Here is a 25,034-nt window from a genome sequence, read left to right as displayed (position 1 = left end):
TAGAAAGAAAGAAAGAAAGAAAGAAAGAAAGAAAGAAAGGAAGGAAGGAAGGAAGGAAGAAAGAAAGAAAGAAAGAAAGGAAGGAAGGAAGGAAGGAAGGGAGAGAAAGTGAGAGAGAGAAAGGAAGAGAGAAAGAAAGGAAGAGAGAAAGAAAGGAAGGGAGAAAGGAAGAAAGAAGGAAAGAAAGGAAGGAAGGGAGAAAGGAAGAGAGAGAGAGACAAAGAGAGAGAGAGAGAGAGAAAGGAAGGAAGGAAAGAAGCAATGAAGAAAATCTAGCCAGTAAACCCCAAATTAAGTGGACATATTCAGATAAACAGTAAGATCTATACCAGCTACAGATCTTACTCTTTATCTGAATATTCCCATCTCCTAGGACCTCATGGATTTATCCACTCTGTACTTTCTCCTTATCTTCTCCGCCTTCATCGCTGAGGGACAAAATAGGATTCCAGTACCACTGGGTTTTCCTGAACTTTTAAAATATTTTAGAAGTTTGAAGAGTATTTACAGTACCTCTTTTTGTGGTGGCTAAGAATTGGAAATTGAGGAGATGCCTATGAATTGGGAAATGACTGAACAAATTATGATATATGATTGTAATACAAGACTATTGTGCTACAAAGAATAATGAGCAAGATGGTTTCAGAAAAAAAATGGAAAGACTTACATGAAATGATGCAGAGTGAAGTGAGAAGAATGGTAACATTATACACAGTAACAATATTGTATGATGAACAACTATAAATGACTTAGTTATTCTCGGGAATACAATGATCCAAGACAATCCCAAAGGACTTCAGAGGAAAAAAAAAATGGTGGTCTGAGTATACACCAAACCATACTATTATTTGTGCTCTCCCTCCCTCACTCCTTCCACAAAATAGCTAATATAGAAATGTGTTTTGCATGACTGCATATGTATAAGCTTTATAAGATTGCTTGCTATCACTGGGAGGGGGAGAGGAGGAGGGGAAAAAAGATTTTGAAATTCAAAATAAAAAAAATAAATGTTAACAATTGTTTTTGCATGTAATTGGAGGGGGGACAAAATATTATTAAAATAATGCTCCTCTCTGGTTACACATTTGAAAATATATTTTTAAAGTTTTTTTTATTCTTATAAAACAAGCTGACTTTTATTGTGTTCTGAATATTTGGTAGAGAGAAGTGGGTAGGAAGGGAGAGTTCAATGGGGAACAGACACAAGGGAACAGATTGCCTTGGACTTTAAAGAAAAAAACAACTGTAAGCCTATATTAAACTCCCTTGTGATACGAAGAAGGGGATTTCATCAGTATCAACTGACTCCCAGTCTATAAATTATATGCTAGTTCCAAGCATAGTAACCAGGATTAGGGAAGCATGTTCTTGTCAATTTTTTTCCCACAATAAAATTTCATTACCTGGCTACTTCTTATACAAAATATTCATAATAGAAAGATATAAGCCTTTTGAGGACTGTACTATCCATTGACTTTTTTCATTTCCTTATTCTAAACAATATGTTCCAATATGCTCTTCCCCATTCTCCTTTACAACATTAAACATACGTCGGAGAGGATAAGTAGAGAAATTCTGTAATGAACTTAACAAGATCTTTCCAAGCAAAACAATATACATCTCGATATGTTAATGCAGGCCAATACAGAGATTCAGGCTTATGGGGAGAATGTAATGAGGGTGTTGTGGACCATAAAATGTAATTAAAAAAAACATTGCTGGTGACAAGTTATAAAAAAGTCACAATTCTCAACTTGAAAAATGTATTAAGATAAAAGGGCTACTGCCCATCTGTCTCCGTGTTCAAGGGAATTAGCCATACTATGTCAGAAAGGCATTCTCACAGGCAGACCAGAGGAAATTCTGCTGAAAACTCTGACAGAAACTTCCTATAGATTGGATCTTTATGCCTCAGGTGACAAGAAAGTTAAAACAATGGTGATCCCAAAGGAGACGATCTAAAGTGAAGCCCAGCCAGACCACATAAAACAGGTGCTGCACCTACCACTTCTCCTGAATTAAGTACTTATCCTCAGTTTCATCATCTGTAAAGTGGGAATAATAATAGCACTTGCCCCACAGAGTAATTGTGAGGAGTAAGGATGTATATTAGCAATACTACTATTCATCATGATGCTAGAAAGAAGAAAAAGAAACTGAATGAATAAATTCAGTATAGGTAGGAAGGAAACAATCATATTTTGCTTACGATAGAAAACTTCACTTTGAGGAACCTAGAGATTCAACTAAAAAAAAGGAAAAAAAAATTCAGGAAAGTTTCAGGATGTAAATCCACACAAATATTTGGGATTTCTGTATATTTCTAACAATATTAAGGAGGAAGAGCAAAAAAGAGAAATTTCATTTTAAATGATTACAGATAAAACAGTTGGGTGATACAACCAACATAGGAATTATAATAATACAATTACAAAACATTCTTTACACAAATACAGACCTAAACAATTGGAGCAATATTAATTTCTCGTAAGTAGGCTATGAAACATAATAAGAAGGACAATACTACCTAATAATCAATATAGATATGACAATGGAAAGGTTGGGAATTCATGAGATTGTTAAGTGAAGAGTACATAGGAAAAAGAGAAAAGTAGAGGGAAGGAGAGGAGAGGAAAAGAGAGGAGAGGAGAGGAACCAGGACAGAATCTTGGTGGACACACATGTTAGTAGGTATGCCCTAGATGAAGATCTAGCAAAGAAAAAAAGAAATGTAGTCAGGCCTATAGCAGGAGAACCAGGAGAGAATGATGTTGTAGAAAGCTAGAGAGAAGTGCTATTCATTTCATCTTTTTTTCCTTTTCTTCTGGGAGAGAGATCATTTTACAGTTGAATATATATATATATATATATATATATGTGGGTGTGTGTGTGTGTATCTATACACATAAATGTGCATATATGTATATATAGAAATATGTATGTGTATAAATGTATAAAATGCAAATACCATATAATTATTGTAAAAGTTATTGCACAGTTTCCCCTACCCTTTACAACAGTTGAATTTGTTAGCCTTGCTTCTTGGATCTACTTCTGGTTGTTTACCACTTCTTTCCTAAGCAACTGGTTAAAAATATAGCCAATTATTCATTTTAAAAAGTTAAGAACCATTTTTTTCAATGCTCCAATTCAAAATTATTTAATATTCCACTTATTTCCCTTTTGCTTTCTTATTCCCTTGCCTTGCCTATCTACTTTCCTCTTATTCTACTCATAATATCTATTGATATTCTCTGCTCTATGATTTTTTTTGGCCATCGTTGTTAAATCATTTCAGTTGTGTCCCACTCTTCATGATGCCATTTGTGGTTATCTTGGCAAAGATACTGGAGTGGTATGCCATTCCTATCCACAGTTCATTTTACAGATGAGGCATTGAGGCAAACAGAGTTAAGTGACTGGCCTCGGCGCATAGAGCTAGTAAGTGTCTGAGTCCAGATTTGAATTCAGGAAGATAGGATTTCCTAACATTCCATCCACTACTCCACCTAGCCACCCCTCCTATGAAATTATACCCGTTATTTCCTATTTGAAAGCTTCTTTCTGGACATTTTGTCTTGTTCCTATTTCTTTTATTTTTTTTTTTTTAAGTTTTAAGCATCTGTTTAGCTCAGTCATTCAGAGTGAACAATATTCTTTTGTTCTTATGAGATACTTTAATGGTTGTATTCAAGGCTTATCCTTCTCATATCTCAAGGCATAGCACAGAAAACCAAATACTGATCTTTGGTTATCTCTACTTACTTGGTTTTTCACTTTCCATAGGTTCATTTTCCTTCTAAATTATTAACCTTCAATTTGCATAAACAATGGTAATACCATATGTGTCTACCAATCTTTCAATTTCTCATCTAGTGTTTGGAGAGTATCCTTCTTAGTTTTTTCAACCTAAATGAATTATCATAAATGTGTAGTATTTGACAGAATAGACTTTTGCATCTAGTATAGGAGCTTTGTTTATGTAGTAATTGAATTGATTTTTTTAAACTTTCCATTATTTCCCTGATAGATGTTCCCAGGACAGCATATTTCCCAACTGACCACACTAAGTTTCTACATGGTTACCTCCATGTGCCTTACCAGAAATTGCTAACAACTATGATATATTTTCTTCCAGAGTTCTTAGGTTCCTGGTTTCTTGTACTTGACAAAATAATGTTTCTTCACTATTCAGTAAAGGATCTAAACTTGTTCAATGAAAGTGTTAGTAGTTTTTAGTTTCTTTTCTCTTTCCCTTTACATCATTGTATTTCATGGGCTAAATTCTTAATATTAGTTTATATTCACTTCTTGCTCAAAAATATTTTTATCCTTGTTTTCTTTTTGAATTTTTTAACTCTCTTTAGCATTTTAAAATTCTCTCTAATAAACAGATGTATAAAGAAATAGGCCTTAACACTTTTCACATTATATTTTAGCAGAAAGGTCACCTAAAATAGCTGATGATTTTCTCAGGCAAGAAGATTAATGTATCACAGTCTTTAAGTTCATTCAAAAGTTTTCTGAGTTTCCATATGATTGATGTAGAAGGACTAGGGATAGTATTAACATTATTAAAGTAAATCATAATTCTTAAATAATCTTCTGAAAAAATTTGCCCCATTTCTATTCCCTAGTTCTGTATTCCATTTGCATGGATACTCATGGGCATGACTAGCTCGACTAATTCCTTATCAAAGTACTTCTAATTTGTCAAGGTATGAGCAAGTGATAAATGTATTCTTTTGCATCAAATGAAAATACTATCTATAATTTGTAAACATAGGATCATTTAGTAGATTATTTGGAAGTCCCTTATACTTCTTATCTTTTCTGGACTTCCAGTTAAAACTCACTGATTTCTATGCTTTCTCACTGCTTGACTGTTCCCTGCATGGGCTTTTCTGTAACATAGCTATCAGATAATAACACTCATAATATCTATCTTACAAGTTTTTTGTAAAAACCTTTACAAACTTCTGTGTACTATGTGAGAGCCATTATCATTCCAGTTGATGAAAAAATCATTCATAATGACAGGATCAAGAATGTCAGAAGTAGAAGTGACATCACTGGTCATCTAGTTAAATTTATGCTTATTAAAGAATGTCCACTATAGGGGGTGGATAGGTGGCACAGTGAATAGAGCACTGGCCCTGGAGTCAGGAGAACCTGAATTCAAATCCAGCCTCAGACACTTTACACAAAAACTATCTGTGTGACCATGGGCAAGTCACTTAGCCCCAATTGCCCTCCAAAAAACAAAAAAAAATAAAGGATGTCCATTATAAAAACTCAAATGATCTTCAACCATTAGCTTGAATATCTCCAACTGGGGAAGGAGGGATACAGGGAGAGTAGGAAGATAATTCACTTTTGGGTAATTTTAATTATTAGGAAATCTTTCCTTACATCAGTCCTAAATTTTACTCTTTTCAGCTTCCACCAATAGCTCTAACTCTGCCCTATGGAGTCAAGCAAAACATCTCTAATCCTTCTTCCAGATGGCAGCCTTACAAATGTTTGAATATAAATATCATGTCTCCAATAAATCTTGTCTCTTTCAGTTTCAAAATCACCAGGCTAAACATCTGTCAGCTGATCCACAAGGAGCATGACCTTGGGAATCTTCACCTTCCTGGTTATTCTCTTCTGGAAGTCCTTTAGCTTATCAATTGTCTTTCTAAAATGTCATGAATACAGTACAACGGTCTGGTTTCGTTCTGATTATTGTAGAGTATAATACCCTCATATCTTCCTTGAAGCTAGAACTATGATGCATTAGTATTCTTGGCTACCATATCATACTAATGTTGCATATTAGCTTTGTCTGCTAAATCTCATATATATTTTGAATTTTTTTTCAGAAAATCATTCTTCCCATACTGTTTTGTACTTTTTATTCATTTATTTTCAGCTTAAATACTGAATATAAAATAAGAAAAGAAAAAATTGCTTTGTGTACATCAGAATGTAAGAGGGGATTCAAAAACACAGCTATAAATTTCCATTTCAAGAAAGCCTGTGTAATAAATACTACACACTGTGTTCAGAGCTGTCCATCTTTTCTTTGCTTCCTTATAAGTTTTCTTTTGTTCCCTGCTGTCTACTTTTTACTTTGTTTTTTTTCCCCTTCCTTCCCCTTGCCCCACCCCAGGATATATATACATATATATATATACATACACACACACATATATATATATACACACACACACATACACATTTACAGATATATATGTATATCCATATATACACAACACACATTATATATACAGACATGGACACATATACATACACTTACATACACATATATTTACTTAGATATCTTATTGGTATTTTTGCTTCATTCTCAAAGAGGAGCATAACATCAGGAAGGTGATGTCATGACTTGCAAGTGAATTGGATTTAAGTGAGGGAGAGCTTCGTGAAGGCACAAACCTCAATTTCTCCTCTGTAGTCATCTGAATCCAGTGGCAAGATATAGATCAGGACAACTGGAGATATTGGTATACACACGTATACATACATGTACCCAAACGTATATGTGCACATATATGCACATATACATACACATACATATACATATATATGTTTATGTGGGTGGGTGACATTTTCCTTCTTGTGTCCAAGTCTTTCCATATTTTTCTAAGTCCAGCAACTCATCATTTCCTATACTACAACAACATTCCAGCCTTATACTGTCTAGTTATTTTAAAGTCTAAACCAATATTGATTAATATGGCTGGCATATAGTGTAGTTTTCTTATTTTTCTCTTTTGATTAAATCTATTTTGGCTTTAATTTTGTCTGAGATCATGATTACTATTCCTGCTTTTTTTTCCTAACAAATTCTACTCATGATTTTTATATTATGTGTGTGTATATCTCTTATTTGCTATCCTTCCTGACTCCTATACTTCACTTCTACCTGCTACCTTGCCCTCCTATTATTTATCTTACCCCCACCCAAATATTCCCCCATTATCCTCCCATTCCCATTAATCTAAATACCCTTCTATACTCCCTTTATCCTATTCCCTCACCCTCTTATTTCTTTATAAATTTAAGTTTCTTTTAAATTTAAAATTTATTCTCTTCTAAATGTATATTTAACCCCGATCTGATGTGAGTGGTGTTACCTCTAAAAATCCCTCCCTTCTCTTCTCCCCCCTCCCTATCCTGTTAGCCTTTTATTTCTATTTGAATTTAGAAGACTTTTATACCCTTCTTGATATGTATGTATGCATGTATGTATACACATATATACACATACATGTGTATGTATATATATATTGCATATTAGTCCCTCTTTAACCCATTTCTAATGACAGTAGGTTTCCAGAACACCCAGCCTTCCTCCCCCATCTAATACCTCTGTGCCAGTTCTTCCTTTCACACCTCATTTGTATAATTGCTCTTTTCATCTTTTCCTAATCAGTTACTTTTTAAAATCACATCATTCTTAGATCTACCCTAATATTTCTTTAAAACTACTATTACTAATTAAACTACAATTGCTAACAATTACTAATAACAATGTTAGATATACATTTTACATTTCTCATATAAAAAGTAAATAGTCTGTCCTTATTGATTCACTTGTAATTAGCCTTTGATGTTTAAGTTATAGTTCTCTTGGATCTTGTATGCCAAATTTTCTGTTGAGTTTAGGGTTTTTGTTTTTTGCAACAAAATACTGAAAGTCTGGCAATTCATTAATTGTTCACTTTTTCCCATTCAACTTTATACTTAACTTTGATGGGTATGATATTTTTGACTGCAACCCCAGTTATTGTATTCTTTGATATACAATGTTCTAAGAACTGTGGTCTTTTAGAATCACCACTGATAGGTCTTGTGTGATTCTAAATGTGACTGCCATATTTAAATTTTTTTCTTGTTCCTTGTAATATTTTCTCCTTGAACAGGAGTCTTTGGAATTTGACTATGATAATCCTGTAGGTTTTCCTGCTAGGATCTCTTTCAGGTGACGATTGGTAGATTTTTTATTTTCTTTTTAAATTTTATTTTAGATTCAAACACCAGAACACAATACAAAATAGAGAAAAGAAACAAAAACATATCATAAAACTTAAATACAAAGTAAGAAAAAAACATGTCATGTGCATAGCAGGACATAAGAGAGGATTCAAAATGTGTAACAATAAATTTTCATTTCAAGAAAGCCTGTATGATAAATAATACACATTGTATTGAGAACTGACCATCTTTTCTTTGCTTCCTTGTAAGTTTTCTTTTGTCCTCTGCTGTGTACCTTTTTTCTTTTTTTTAAATTTCCTCCATCCCCCAAAGACTACACTTCAGTTGTGATATGTTCCTCTATAGCTATAGATATATACATACATATGTAGACATATACATTTGCAAACAAATTTTACTCCTGATCTTTGTTTCTATGTTTGTGCATATCTCTTGTTTCCTATTCTTCCTGCCTACTCTACTTTACTTCGTTCCACTCCATTGCTCTCCTATCACTTACCCCCCTTCAAGATCCCTCCCTTATCCTCCCATTCTCATAAATCTAAACACCATTCTATAGCCCCCTCTTTTTACCTATTCCTTCACCCTTCCCTCAAAATATTCCTCCCTTGCCCTCTCCTCCCTCACTATGCCCCTGCCATTTTATTTCTTCTGAATTTAAGTCTTTTATACTCCTCTAAATATATATGTATTGTTCCCTCTTAAACTCACTCCTGATGAAAGTAGATGACCAGAACTACCAGCCCTCCTCCTCCATCTAGTTTCTCTGTATTGATTCTTCCTTTTAACCTCATTTTTATAAAATAATTTACTCTTTTTAGCTGTTGCCAGATAGTTTTACTTTTTAAATCCATGCCATCCTCATATTTTCCCCAATCTTTCTTATGAGCTACCCAATTATTAGTAAGAATCTTAGACATACATTTTATATTCAACATATATAAAAATAAATGGTCAGTCCTTATTGAATATCTTATAATTAGTCTTTGATGTGTACCTTATATTTATCTTGACTCTTTTATGTCAAATCTTCTATTAAGTTCAGGTTGTTGTTGTTTTTTGAAAGTCTGACCATTGATCAAATGTCCATTTTTTTTCATTCAAGATTAATCTTACCTTTTCTGGGTATGATATTTTTATCTGGTCCCCTTGTTCTTTTGCTCTTTGATATATAGTGTGCCAAGACCTGGGGTTCTTTAACATCTCTGTTTCTATATGTTGTATCATTCTAATTCTGGCACCATAATATTTAAGTTGTTTTATTCTTTTGCTTTTAATATATCATCTTTGAACTGGGGGTTTCAGAATTTGACTATGATATTCTTATGAATTTGACTCATAGGATCTCTTTTAAGTGGTGATTAATGGATTTTTTATATTTCTCCTTTTCCCCCTTTTTCTAAAACTTCTGGACAATTGTCTTTAGTCACTTTTTGTATTATTGTATCAAGGATCTTTTTCAGTTGTACTTTCAGGTAGTCTGATTATCTAGTTCAGTTCCTTTTCTTGTGAGGTATTTCACATTCTTTTCTATTTTTTCGTCATTTATATTTTGTTTTATTTCTTGGTTTCTTATAATGTCACTGGCTTCCCCTTACCCAATTCTAATTTTGAAGGAGTTGTTTCCTTCCCTAAGGTTCTGGATCTCCTTTTCTAGTTGGTTGATTTTCTTTTCAGAATCTTTTTGTTTTTCTTGGATTGTTCTTTTTAAGTTTTTTTTTTACTTAATCTCTCTCATTTGATTCTTAAAGCTTTTTTAAAATTCTTCTATTAATTCTTTTTGGGTAGGTTACCATTTCACTTTACTCTTTGGGGTAGAAGAGACTTCTGCTTCAGTGACTTCCTCTGAAGATGAACCCCAGTCTTCTCTATCCCCATAGTAACTTTCCATAATTGAGTTCTTTCTCCTTTGGCTGCTCTTTTTTTTTATTCCTTGTAGCTTATTATTGTAATTACCTCTATTCCTGGGGTATGAGGGATCATACCTCTAGTATCATATCCTCCTTCAGTTCTCCCCTCTGGCATGGAACGCAATCCAAGAACTCTGCCCTCCTGTAAGTGCACACAACTAGCACCAGTCCTGCCCCACTGCTTCTGCACTCACCAAGTGTATATGGATACCTTCTTGCTCATGTTCCACCTCTCTCCCCTCCAACAGCCCCTCCCCCTGCCCCATATCAACAGGGGTGCCCTCAATCTTCCCTGGCTCAGATGCTTGACTCCTCACACTATCCAGGATGTAAAAATTCCTATGGTTGGGGCCAAAGCTACTTCCCAATCCAGCTAGCCCCAGAGTTTGCTGCTTGCTGTTTTGGCAGAACTAACCTGGAGGTGTTTACACTTCACAGGGAACAAGCCTTGGTACTGGAATTTTTCTTTGGATCCTTTCCCAGTTGTCCCAGGACAACCACTGTTCTGCCCCAAATGTTGTTTATTTTTACCTGCTCTACGTTTGCCATGAGGCACTATTTTTGGGGTAGAAATCTGGAGAGCTTGACATTTTTTTTTACCTATTTCACCATCTTTCTAGGATCTTATTTTATATTTGTGAGCATTATTTTTTAACCTATATTTAAGAAAGACTTTAACATTTATCCCTATTGAATTTTGACTCATTTGAATCAGATCAATATTTTTGTCTATCAAGATCTTTTAAAAATCTTTAACCTGGTATGCAAATGTGCAAGCTATAACTCTTAGAAATGTATCATTTGACAAATTTGATAGTCATGTCATCTATTCCTTTAACTAAGTCATTGACAAAATAATTAAAAAGCACAGATCCTTGGGATACTGCATTGGAAACAAGATAGAAGACATCAAACTGTTAATAACCACTCTTTGACTGCAGATATTTGACATATTCTAAGCTTATCATTTTATACATTTGTCTAGCCAGGATTGGGAACCTGTGGTCTTGAGGCCACATGTGATCCTCTAGGTCCTTGAGTGAGTCTTTTGACTAAATCCAGATTTCATAGAACAAATTCATTTATTAATAGAATTTATTCTGTGAAGTTTGGATTCAGTCAAAGGTCCACACTTGAGGACATAGAGGGTCACATGTGGCCTTGAGGTCACAGATTCCCCACCCCTGGACCAATTCTCTGTAAAATGTAGATAATATAGGGTATCCCAAAAGACTTGGTGTGGTTTTAAACTTTAAAACTACACTAAGCCACCTTGTATTTTTATCAACCATATCAGAGATTGTTTAAAAATGCTTTGTAAGACTTTTAGTGTTACACATGTGAGTAATCAATAGAGTTCATAATGCAGTATAGTTTCTGTTGTAGTTCAAGTCAGGAAAACCTGGGTTCAAATCCCATTTCATTGAATGGGACAGACTTAATTATTACTAAGGTCCCTTCCAGATATAAATACATGATCCTATAAATGCCATGATCCTGAAAGTTCAACTACTCTGATTCCTCATGAAAGTATTTTCAATTCTCAAGTTCCTTAAGGCTAAGCCAGTGGAGCATAAGCTCTCTCAGGGCCTAAAATGTAGAATATTTAAGTACAGTTTCTACAATGTACTGTGATTTAATTACTTTGAGATAGGTTCCTTACTCTATAATGTATCATTGGTCTATAGCTTTGCTCCCAAGAACCCATTGTTAAATAGTAATCATTTATAGTTGAGAAATCTGCAGTCCTTACCAATCAATGTTTGATTAATTATATTCTTGATTATCTAGACTTAAGAGAATGTTAATAATACAGATTAACCAATTGTGTGTGAGAGTATTTTTTTTTAAATTTTCTGGAAAGTCAGATTGTTAAACATTTATAAGCATGCCCCTTCCTCCAGGTAAAGAATAATTTTGACCAGCCACTTATGAAAACTTTCAACTAAGTCTCTGACTAGTTGAGATCTGCAGCAATGGAAAGAGTGCCAAGACTAAAGAAATCTCGGATCTTTAGAAACCTTGAAGGAAGTGAAGAGTGATCAGTAATCAGTCTGAGGCTGCTAATCCACGAGATGTAAATATCAGCCATAATCAGCAAACTGTGTGTATGTGTTTATAGAATATAAAATGAAAGACATTTATAGATTAAATTGTGCCTTATAGTTGTTCTACAACATTTCCATATTTAAAGAAACAAAATAAGCATATATTATCCCCATGTTCCTTTAACTCTAAAAGTTTTATCTTTTGGAGGACCAATATATCCAGATTTCTTTTTCTCCTGTTTCATTTCCTCTTTTGTCTTCTTCTCTTCCTCTTATTATCTCTTCTTCCTCTTTTTTCTATCCCTATCTCCTCCTTCTCTTTTTCCTTATCCTATCCTTCTTCTTGTTCTTCCTTAGGGTTTAAAAAATATGACACATTATATATTATTTGTTCTAGATGCAAAAGCTGCTGTGGATTGGAAGATGCAGGATTTGGACTACAGATCCTTTCTGTCACTTCATTTGTGCTTACTTGTTAGTAAATGAAAGGAACGTGCAAATTGATGCCCAGTGTCCTTTTTGGTCCTAAATACAATAAAGCACTTAAATCTTTTCTATCCAACTGTTCCAATTTATAAAACAGAGTCAAGAGTTCCTATAATTCTTGTATATATAGCTATATGAATCAAATGAGAGAACTACATATTAAATACTTTGATTGTTGAAGTTCAATGAATGTTTGAGAAGAGTAATTGCATTTATTTATAAATCAGTTAATATATATATGTATATATATATATGTAAGTTTTTATAATGTTATTGTTTTGGGAAGCAGTGGGATGCAGTGGAAAAATGACTTAAATCAGAATCACAGGCCCTGAGTTCAAATCCTGGCTCTGCCACTTCCTGTGTGGGTGATCTTGGGTGAATCACTTACTCATTTTTAGCCTTAATTTTCATAATCGTTGAAATAATGGGGTTGATTTGAAGGACTATGTTATATCTATTAGATTGGCTAATGTGACAACAAAGGAAAATGATAAATATTGGAGCGGATGTGGGAAAACTGGGACACTAATGTACTACTGATGGAGTTGTGAAATGATTCAAGCATTCTGGAGAACAATTTGTAACTATGACCAATGAGCTATAAAACTGTGCATACCTTTTGATCCATTAATACCACTACTAGGTCTGCTTCCAGAAGAGATATTTAAAAGGCAGGGTGAGTAGGGGGAAGAACCTATTTGTACCAAAATATTTGTAGCAGCTCTTTTTGTGCTATGGAAGGATTGGAAGTTGAAGGGATGCCCATTAATTGACTCAACAAGTTGTGGTATATGACTGTAATGGAATATTATTGTGCTATTAAAAAATGACAAGAAAGACAATCTCAGAAAAATGTGGAAAGACTTATATGAACTGATACAGAGTAAAAGGAGAAGAGCCAGGAGATCATTGCACACAGTAACAGCAATATTTTACAATGAGAGTTGTTAATGACTTAGCTATTTTCAGCAATACAGTGATCCAAGATAATCCAAAAGGACTCATGATGAAAAATGCTATCTACCTACCGAGAGAGAACTGATGTCATTTGATTTCTTTCTTAGTTTGCTTTCACAAAATAACTAATATGGAAATGTTTTACCTGATTGCAAATCTATAACCTATATCAAATTGCTTACTGTCTCAGGGAGTGGGGAAAGGAGATAGGAAGGGATAGAAATTGGAACTCAAAATTATGAAAAAAAAATGTTAAAATTGTTTTTATACGTAACTAAACAAAACCCAAAATATTATTTAGAAATTAAAAAAATAAAATAATGGGGTTGTGTCAGATGACTTTTAAGGTTATTTCTAGTTGTAGATCTATGATTCTCTTTCCTTCTCATTATTTATCTGATATGACTTTTTATTTTTAGAAATATACCAGATTCATAACCACTCACTTCCTATGTGAAAAATTAGTTTCAATAAAGAATATAAATTTAAAACTACTTTTATGTTATTAATGAATTAAGAAGTTACCTATTAAAAATTCTAAATATTTTTACATATGCATGTTCTTTAAAGAGAGTCAATAAACTAGAAAAATGAGAGATTAATTTTTTCATGATTTCTTATGCCAAGGCATGTACCAATGCTTTACTTGTCGTCTTATGTGTCACATTATACAATCTAAAACTACCTGACACAAGAAGATGTGCTGGTGAGAATGATGTAACATAGAGGTGGCATCAGACTCAATTCTAAAAGCTAGCAAATAGCCAAACCTTAGATGAAACATCTTTTAAGATATGCTATAGAAATAAATTATAGTACCATTAGAAACCTGAGAATAGAAATGTCTTTCTTGTAATAAAGCACATCCAACTCCAAAAGATATGGCTCTGACCCACATGTGATGTAATCATTTAGTTGATATTGAACCTTCACTTATGGTTATTCAGTTAGCTAACCAAATAACCACAGAGTCACCATGGAGGCAAGTATTCTGGAGATATGAAGTAATTGAATTTTGTTCTGACCCTCTTTGGCCTCTGTGCAGAAGCAATTTGTGAATTATTTAAGAAGAAAGGAAAAGGAGATTTGCTCTGAGAGAGAAATGCTGGGTACAAGAAGAATTTGAGCTCAGTGGCTCTTTTTCTCCAAATACATCTGCTTTCCCAGCTTGAAATGAAAATCTAAATGGAAATTTCTATTCATTTGTGTGCATTAACAAGATCCCTTCCTTTCAGTGCTATGAGTTATACTCTCCCTCCAATCCTTCCTCCCCCACCTCATAAACATACAAGGATAATGGTTGAGCAAAATAAAGTATAAATTGTGCTGAGAAATGTGGTATATAAATTTAATAATTTACTGAATAACCTTTGGATGCTAAAGAGGTTAAAGTAACCCCACTGTTAAAAAAGATATTGAAATTTGGGTTTTTCTGTGTAATCTGTCTCAATTCAAATATAAAATAAGGACTAGAGAAGAACTTATTGTTAGTAAGATTTCCCTAGAGTTATAGATTACTATGAGTTAGACAAAGTACTAAACTACTAGGCTCTTGTGTTGGTGGTGAGACACACACATACACACACACATACATATATATAGCCTGCCACATCCTCCACCTTCCTCCTTCCCTCCCTAATTCCTTTTCCTTCCTCTCTCCCTCTCTTTCCTTTCTTCCTTGATCCTTCCTTCCTTCCTTCCTTCCTTCCTTCCTTCCTTCCTTCCTTCCTTCTTTCCTTTCTTCCTTCCTTCTTTCCTTCCTTTTCACTTCCTTTTTCTCTTCCCTCTTTTCTTTTACCCCTCCTTTCACAATGTTTTGTGGATATTTTCTTCAGTTTTCCTGCCAAAGGGGATAAAAGTTATCAATATTATCTCTAGGCTTTTACAAAAAATCATAAATATGTCCAAAAAAACTGGTCTCTAAAGAACAGTGAGATATGCTACATTTTATAGCCATCAACAGTATTGGCATTTAAGTGACAACCAAAGGGTCAGAGTGAAAATAATGTAATAAAACAATTCACAACTAATGTCAAGAAAAATGAGATTGTAGTCTGGCTGTCACTAGCCTTATAGAGTCCAGGGGCAGTTAAGGAACTTTTTTTTCTAAAGCTGTGATTGGCCTGCCAACTTGGATTTGTATTGTCACTCTGAGGACCCTTCTAATAGCCCTGAAGTGGCAACCTGCTGCAGCTGATGGATGTTTGCATCCATGTTATTATTTGTTGCATATTTCTTCTCTGACATTTTTAAGCATAAAGAAATTCAATCAAGAACTTTTGCCATCATGTAATTCGTGCTGGTACCTATGCCTCTTTGCCCTGGGTTAGGGAAACTTCAGGGAAACAAAACCAAACCAAAATTTAACACCCACATACATACACAATGAAGTATTTCATGGGACATTAGGACAGTCAGATAATCTGCCCAGGTAAAAGTAAGAGCTACTAAACATTCAAACATAGCTGAAGAGAAAGGAAAAATACATTGGAGCTTGAAAATAAAGAGAAGCCTGGTCTTTTTGAATACAAGGAAACTTTTTTGAATCACACTTCTAGATAGTGTGTGGGCCAAGTACATACAACTCACATTTGGTGAGCAATATCATAGCTAATGGGAATGTTCCCATAGCTAATGGGAGGACATCCCACAGGATGTGTCATATTATACAGTATCTTCTGCTTTGAAAAGAGAAAAAAAAGTTCTAGAGTATCTGAATACACACACACATAGACACATACATACACACACGTATAGATCTATTTCTGAGTATCATCTATGCTACAAAATTTGGGATATATATGTGTGTATGTGTGTGTATGTGTATACACACTATCTGGTCATTGTACAGCATTGCTGTGGTAGAAGAATAGCTGATAGTTACAAAGTATTTTCACAATATATTATAATACTCATGTGATCCTCACAGTGACCCTGTGAGGTAGAATTGAGAAAGATGCATTATATTAATTTTTATAATCAAATCACATGATGCCCCGAGAAAGTAACTAAGGTACCAAAAATCACCAAGCTGAATAAGCATTACAACTGGAATTTGAATGAAAGTTAACTTCATATAGGTAAAGCATAAGGATTCTCTTTTAATATTGTGTGAAGGTGCTTGTGTATTTATAATTTTAACTTCTGTAAAACCAAAGTCATACAATTACTGGATCATTTATTTAGATATAAAAGGGACCTTCAAGACCATGCTAGTCCAACACCTTTATTTTATAGATGGTAAACTGAGACCCAGAGTAATTGAGTCATTTGACCAGGGTTACACAGCTGAATAGGAAAAACCAAAATTGAAACAACATTAATGTTCTCATAGATAAAGTACTGCCACTCTTTTTTAAAAAGTATGTGTATGAATGTATATTTTAACTGCTACAAAACAGAAATATATGACTTATTGTTGATGGTGTTACACAATCTCCATTTACACCCTCGTTCATGTCCTCATCACTTCCCACGTGTCTCCCTGCCTCAAAACTCTCCCCACTCCAATACATCTTCTACTCAAATGCCAAAGTGATTTTATGAAAACTCCTATCAGATCATGCCACTCTTACTTCCATTCAGTAAACTCTAATGGTTTCCTATTATTCCCAGGATAAAATTTAAAATTCTCTGTTTGATTTTAAAGTCTGTAATAACCAGACCCCTTTCTATCTTTCTAGTATTCTTCCACTTTACTTCCCTACTGGTACTCTAAGATCCAGGGACTCTGGCTTCCTTTTGGTTCCTTGAACAAGACATTTCATCTCCCAACTTTGTGTGTTTTCACTGACTCTCCCCCATCTGAAATGCTAACCCTCCTTAATTTCTCAGCTGCCTTTAAGATTCATTTTAAATACCACCTTATGCAAGAAGCTGTTTACAATTTCTTCCCCTGCATCAACACGCTGGTAGTCTTCACTCATCAATTATTTCATTTATTCTCTCTTTATATATTATATATATGCATATGTAGTTATTTTCATGTTGTTTCCTCCATTCTTCAATTCCTATTTGAATGAAAATTCTTCAATTTCCCCATATTCTTTCCCTTTAAAAAAATGTGTGTATAAATGTATTATTATAGCTTCTACAAGACAAAAAACAATTTAGCTCAGTGCTTGGCACAGATTATGTGCATAATAAATTCTTGTTGGCTTGAATAAACATTGATGGCCTGTGGGTGAGAAGGAAGTGGCTGTCCAGTGGTTGCTAAATGGAAACTGATGGTTATCTGCCTCAAAATTTGCCCATATCCTCTTAGTGAACTTGTCCTTTCTCACCTCTAGTCCATATCGCCAAGGCAAATTGTCTTGACTAGGAAATCAGTTTTGTGGAAAGAGTTCAGGATTTGGAATCATCTCATACTTACTAGTTTCATGATCATGGGAAAGCCACAACTCTGAATGTCAATTTCCTCATCTATTAAATAGGAGTACTAATCACATTTCTCATAAGGTGGTTATGAGGATCAAGTGAGATAATGTATGTAAAGTACTTCACAAATCTTAAAGTGCTATATAAACAAGAGATATTATAGTGATGTTACTATGGTGGTTAAATGAGATAAAGAAGAAAAAATTTATTAGAAAATTTTAACATTTTATACAAATGTGAGACATCATGTTTTATAAATTTCTCGATGACTTTTTATTGATATATTACTTTATTTCAGACAGATCAGCTTGGAGCTTTATTGTAAAATATTCAGCCACCTGCCAAGCAGAAGAAGAAAAAAAATAATTTCCATGTATATATTTTCCTAGCACTATATGCTATTTAAAAATGCCCAAAGTATTCAATTAGCATGTTGAATAATTAAATAAATAATGTGCCTTCCCATACATACAGATAACTTAATAACTAATCAAATTCCCAAAGGCAACAGAAATGGCCTTTGGGCTATGGCACTGCACCCACTCCCCTCTCACTATTTTTATTTTTTTTTATTTTTAAGCAATTGGGGTTAAGTAACTTGCTCAAGGTTACACAACCAGTTATTTCTGGGTGTGGTGCTGAGTGTCTGAGCCCGGGATTCGATCTCCAGGTCGTCCCAACACTAGAACCGGTGCTCTTACTCGCTGAGCCACCTGGCCGCCCCCCCCCCCCCCCCGCACTATTGATAGCACTTCTTTTACAATTTAGTTTTTTTCCCTTCTCTTGATATAATCCCTTATCAGTCTGGACTGAGACAACATATGCATCTACTCATGGCAGTCAAACCCACCTAGCTTAATATCTAAGAAAATCACACAAAGTGATGACTAAGATGCAGTTGCTGGAAAATACTATTAAAATGATCTAGGTTATCCTTATTTTACATAAAAAGAAACTAAGACACAGAGGTGTTGGGACTTGCCCAAGATCATGTCACTAGCTAGAAGAATAACAAAAGAGGCATTGTGGCATAGTGGAAAGAGCACTGAATTTGATATCTGGGAAGCTGAATTGGTGGCTGACCTCTGGCACTTTTTTTGCCTTGTGGTTATGAATAGATCACATGACCTACTTAGGTTTTATCTCCTGAAGGAAGGAGGGTAAGAAGGAAGGAAGAGTATTAAATGGTTGCTATGTGCCTAGCACTGTGTTGAGTACTTTATAAATATGATCTCATTTAACATTTACAACAATCCTGGAAGTAGGTGCTATTATTAGCTTCATTTTACAGATGAATAAACTGAGGGAGATAGCAGCTAAGTTGCTTGTCCGGGATTACGAAGCCTGTAGCTGTCTGATGCTGTGTGTGAATTCAGGTTTTCCTGATTCCAAATCCAGGACTCAGACAGGGTGGTCTCTTCTGTTTCTATCTAAATCTATGATCCCAATGTCCAGACTCCAGGTCTTTTGTTTCACAGGCCAGTGTTCATTCACTGGACTGTGTGCTACTTCTTTCTTTACTATTCTGAGAAGTAATATTTGTTGGCAAAAGCACAAAACAAACCCAAAAAAAAGTGATTTCTGTCAGACACCAGATAGATGGATAGTTGTTTGTTGTTATGCCTTTACCATAGTGTTTATAATATTACAGAACACTTCACAATCAGTCATTTATTTTTAATCAGCAAGTCTTTTCTGAGTGGCTTTTGAAATTCTAAAAGAATTAAAGAAAGGCCCCTGTGGCTCTAGGGAATTTTGTGAAAATAATGCCCAGAAAGAGAAAGCATAGAGATACTATAACCTGTATTTTTCAAAGGGAATACACATATAGATGAAATAATACATCCCAAAGAAGATCAAAGTATTATATTTAGACCACATGATATTTTTAATAGAGTACTCCAAAACTAGCATATCTGTCCATATAAAAGCATTTCATAGCAAGATTTAGTAAGGAATGAACTAAATAACTTCAGCGTGGTGTTTTCACTATTAAAATGAGTATAATGACTGTGGCATAGTTCTTATTAAGAAGGTATTCTGGGTATTAGTTAGAATTCTGGAATAAAAGTAAGAAAGATCTGGAGTTTTAAACCTCAAAAGAGAGTGACTTAAGCTCTCTGAGACTTGATTTCCTTATTTGTAAAATTGGGGTAACAATAGCACATGGCTCACAGGATTTTTTGAAGGTCAGATGATCTACTATACCTAAAGTATATTGCAAATGGTAAAGTGCAGTGTAAATGAAACTAAGATGATTTTTCCCTCAGACTGACAGAAAGACAACTTGACATAGTACAAACTGTGAATGAGTTAGAATTAGGACACATGAGTTTGTCTCAGCTTTGACTGTTTATTTCTGACTTTTTGACCATGGTCAAGTGGAAACTTTCAGAGTTACAGTTTCTTCATCTTTCAAAGGGGTTACCAATATGTATACTACCTATTTCACAGAGATGTTGTGAGTAAAGCCCTTTATGAAGTACTTAGAAATAGCTAGGTTGTACAGTGGTTAGAGCACAGGACCTGGAGTCAGGAAGACCTAAGTTCAAATTCAGCTTCAGGCATTTACTACCTGTGTGACTAGGAGCAAATCACTTTACCTTTATCTCAGTTTTTTCAAGAGTACAACCAGGATTATAATAGCATCTACCTATCAGGCTTGTTGTGAGGATCAAGTGAGACATTTGTAAAGCACTTTGTAAATCTGAAATCATTATATAAACATTAGCTATTATTAACGAATGATATAACTGTGAGTTGAGGCTGCTGATGTAGTAGATAAAATGCTGGACATGAAGTAAAGAGGACCTGGGTTCAGATCTCACCTCTGACACATACTAACTGGCTGATGTTGGCAAGTCAAAAGCTTTTAACTATACTTCAAACTTAATGATTACATTATAGATGGGTTATAATCTGCATTAGAGGAGAGAATTCTCACATTGATGAAATAGCAGACTCTTGATGTATTAAAATGTGTAAATTTGAGCTAAGTAGTAGTATACACCTGAGATCTTGCTTTAAGCGCCAGCAAAGGAGTCATGCAATTTAAAATAAGGCTAAATTTAAATAAATAATAATAAAAGACACACATACATAAACATAAAATAGTGTTACACCCAGTATGATGATACAACAGTAAGTGAAAGATTTTCCAGAAGCAATGGAGCTAAGTTTGAGATCTTAGTGCTCAAAGGATAATCCTTTCCTATCATCAAATTGAACACTTTTACAAAAGGATGCTTAATTACCCGAACACTGGCATTTTTTTCTTTCTTTTCTCCTCCCCCAGAAACCCATTCAATCTTTAAAATATTCCACATTTTAAAATGAAGCAACTTTAATCATCTATCTGTAAATTGGTGGCACTATAGGAAATTGACAGCCTGGCATCAGAGTTAAACACCCTTTTAATTCTTTTTTCTTTCTAATTTGTATCATTACCATATCTTATTCTGTCAAAGTAATCAAAGCCTTCAGTGGGAGAAAAAGGTGACTTGTGTGTGAGTTCCACATATTCATTAATAGTATTTCAATCAAGAAAGTTGAAGGTTCATTTTCAGGAAGGACACTTGACAACCCTTTATTAGTTCAGTCCACTGTGCTTTGCAGATATACTCAGCCATAATATGTAGTTGAGTAGTTGGATTATAGCAAAATGGAAGCTTCTCCAAGGTAGGGGCTGTTTCTTTTTCTCTTGTATCCTCAGTAACTTCCAAGTTAAGTTAACAAATATTCGCTATGTGTCTATTATATGCTATGTTCTGTGCTAAGCACCAGAAAATGACAAGGAAAAAACAAACAAACAAAAAATGATACTTGCCTGCAAAAAGCTAGTAATATAATAGTGGGAACAAAATGTAAATAACTAGGTACATACAAGATATACACAGTGTAAATGGGAGGTAATCTTTTTCCTCCCAGTTTTAAAATATTTTTATTTAAAATTTTAAGTTCCAAATTCTTTCATTCCCTCCCTTCCCCCTCCCTTCCCTGAGATGATAAACGATCAGATATAGGTTATACATATGACATTATGTAAAATATTTCCATAGTAGTCATTTTGAACAAGAAAACTGGAATGAAAAAAAAAATGAAATAAAGAAAGTGAAAAATAGCATGCTTCAGTGTGTTTTCAATCACTCTAAGTCCTTTCTCTGGAGACAGCATGCTTCATCATTAGTTTTTTGGGATTGTATTAGATCATTGTATTGCTGAGAATAGCTAAACCATTCACAGTTACTGTGTGCAATGTTTCCATTCTGTTTACTTCACTATGCATCAGTTCATGTGAATCTTTCCAAGTTTTTTTCTTTCTTTCTGAAATAATGTTCTTGTTATTCTTATGGCACAATAATATTCCATTGCAATCATATACCACAGCTTGTTTAGCCATTCCCCAATTGATGTGCATCCCTTTGATTTCCAATTCTTAGCCACTACATTTATTCCCTTGATATCTTTGAGCTTTTTGTTCTTCCAGAATAATTATTATTTCTACCGCTATAAAATGTTGTTTTTATAATTCATTTGGCATGGCATTGAATAAATAGATTAATTTAGGTAGATTTATCAGTTTTATTATATTGCTTACCCATGAACAATTAATATTTTTCTAGTTGTTTAGATCTGACTTTATTTGTGTAAAAAATGTTTTATAGTTGTATTCATATCGTTCCTGAGTTAGTCTTGGCAGGTAGACTCCCAAGTATTTTATATTGTGTGTGGTTGTTTTATATAAATGGAATTTTTCTCTCACTTAATCCCGGATTTTTTTGGTGGTATATAGAAATGCTGATGATTTTTGTGATTTTATTTTGTATCCTGCAACTTTGCTGAAGTTGTCAAAAATATCATATAGTTTTTTTTAGCTGATTCTCTAAGATTTTCTAAGTATGACATCTTATCATCTGCAAGGGGTAATAGTTTTGCTTCCTCATTATCTCTTCTAATTTCTTTATTTTTCTTCTCTCATTGCTATAGCTAATATTTCGAGTATAATATTCAATAGTTGAGATTATAATGGGCATCCTTACTTTACCCCGATTTCATTGGGAAGGCTTTTAGTTTATCCACATTACAGATAATGCTTGCTGGTGGTTTTAGATAAATATTATTTATCACTTTAAGGTAAACTCCTTTATTCCTATGCTCTTTAGTGTTTTTAATAGGAATGGGTGCTGTATTTTGTCAAAAGCTTTTTCTGCATCTATTGAGATAATCTTATGATTTCTGCTGGTTTTGTTAGTTATAGTCAATTATGCTGATATTTTTCCTAATATTGAACCAGCCCTGCATTCCTGGTGTAAGTCCCACCTGGTCATAGTATATAATCCTTATATTACTGTAATCATCTTGCTAGTATTTTGTTTAAAATTTTTGCATCAAAATTCCTTAGGGAAATTGGTCTATAATTTTCTTTTTCCTTTTTATTCCTCCTGGTTTTGGTATTAGCACCATATTTGTGTCATAAAAAGAATTTGGTACAACTGCACACATTTTTCCAAATACTTTTCATAGTATCAGGATTAATTGTCCTTTAAATGGTGGGTAGGATTCACTTCTGAATCTCTCTGGTCCTGAGGTTTTTCTTAGGATTTTTATTGATGGCTTATTCAATTTCTTTTTCTAAGATTGGGTTATTAAAGTATTTTATATCTTCTGTTAATCTGGATAGTTTATATTTTTTTGTAAATGTCCATCAATTTCATTTAAATGGTCAAATATATTGACATATAATTGGGTGAAATAGCTCCTAACAATTGGCTTAATTTCCTCTTTATAGATAGTGAATCCACCCCTTTCATTTTCAATACTAATAATTTGGTTTTCTTATTTCCTTTTTAAAATCAAATAACCAATGGTTTATCTATTTTATTTTATTTTTTAAATAAAACCAGCTTCTAGTTTTATGTATTAGTTTAATGGGTTTCTTACTTTCAATTTTATTAATCTTTTCTTTGACTTTCAGGATTTGGTGTTTGATTGGGAATTTTTAATTTGGTCTTTTTCTGATTACTTTTAGTTGAATGTCCAATTTATTGATTTTCTTTGTCTCTATTTTTATTGATATAAACAATTAGAGATATATATATTTTCCCCTAAGTATCCTGACTCCCATAAATTTTGGTATATTATATGCCTATATACTCCTTTTAATTGCTCTTAACAATAATAAAGTTGTTAAGAGTTGCAAATATCATCTTGCCATATAGAAATATAAACCTTATTGAATTTCTTATATTTTCTCTTTCTTGTTTCTTTTTTTACCTTTTTATATTCCCCTTGAATCTTATATTTGGAGGTTAATTTTTTTGTTTGGCTCTGGCGTTTTAATCTGAAATGCTTGAAAGTCCTCAATTTGGTTAACTATCCATTATATTCCCCTAAAAGATTATATTCAATTTTGTTGGGTAGATAATTCTTGGTTGTAATCCTAACTTCTTTGCCTTCCAATATATAATATTACTAGGCCTTTAATGTGGAAGCCTCCAAATCCTGTGCTATCCTTATTATATCTCCATGATTTATTGGAATTGTTCCTTTCTGGCTGCTTGCAATACTTTCTCCCTGTTCTATGGGATTTGGAATTTGGCTATGGTGTTCTTGGGAGTTTTCATTTTGGGGATCTCTTTTAGGCAGTAATCAGTGGATTCTTTTAGTTTCTATTTTGCCCTCTGGTTTTAATAGATCTGAGCATCTCTTTAATAATTTCTTAAAAGATGTTTTCCAGGCATTTTTTAAAATCATGACTTTCAGGTAGTCCAATAACTCTTACATTATCTCTCCTGGACCTACTTTCTAGGTCAATGACTTTTTCCAATGAAAAATTTCTCATTTTCTTCTCTTTTTTATACTTTAAAATTTTTATTTCATCAGATCTTGATGTGTCATAGAGTTATTATTTTCCACTTGTTCAAATATAATTTTTAAGGAATTATTTTCTTTAGGGAACTTTTATCCTTCCTTTTCCTATTGATCAATACTATTTTTAGGGAGTTGTTTTCCTCAGTAAATTTTTGTATATCTTTTTTGTTTTTGCTTTTTGGAGGGCAATTGGGGTTAAGTGACTTACCCAAGGTCACACAGCTATTTTTTTTTTGTGTTACGTGTCTGAGGCTGGATCTGAACCCAGGTCCTCCTGACTTCAGGGAGGACTTCACTTTATTCACTGCACCACCTAGCCGCTCCAGTTTTTGTATAGCTTTCTTATCCTATCGATTCTTTTTTTTAAATCATGATTTTC

Source organism: Petaurus breviceps, unplaced genomic scaffold (genome assembly GCF_028583685.1).
Source record: "Petaurus breviceps papuanus isolate PSGF00001 unplaced genomic scaffold, PetGlider_PUasm1.0 90977, whole genome shotgun sequence".
Taxonomy (NCBI): domain Eukaryota; kingdom Metazoa; phylum Chordata; class Mammalia; order Diprotodontia; family Petauridae; genus Petaurus; species Petaurus breviceps.
The sequence above is the reverse complement of the archived record's forward strand: the minus strand, read 5'-3'. Positions refer to the sequence as shown.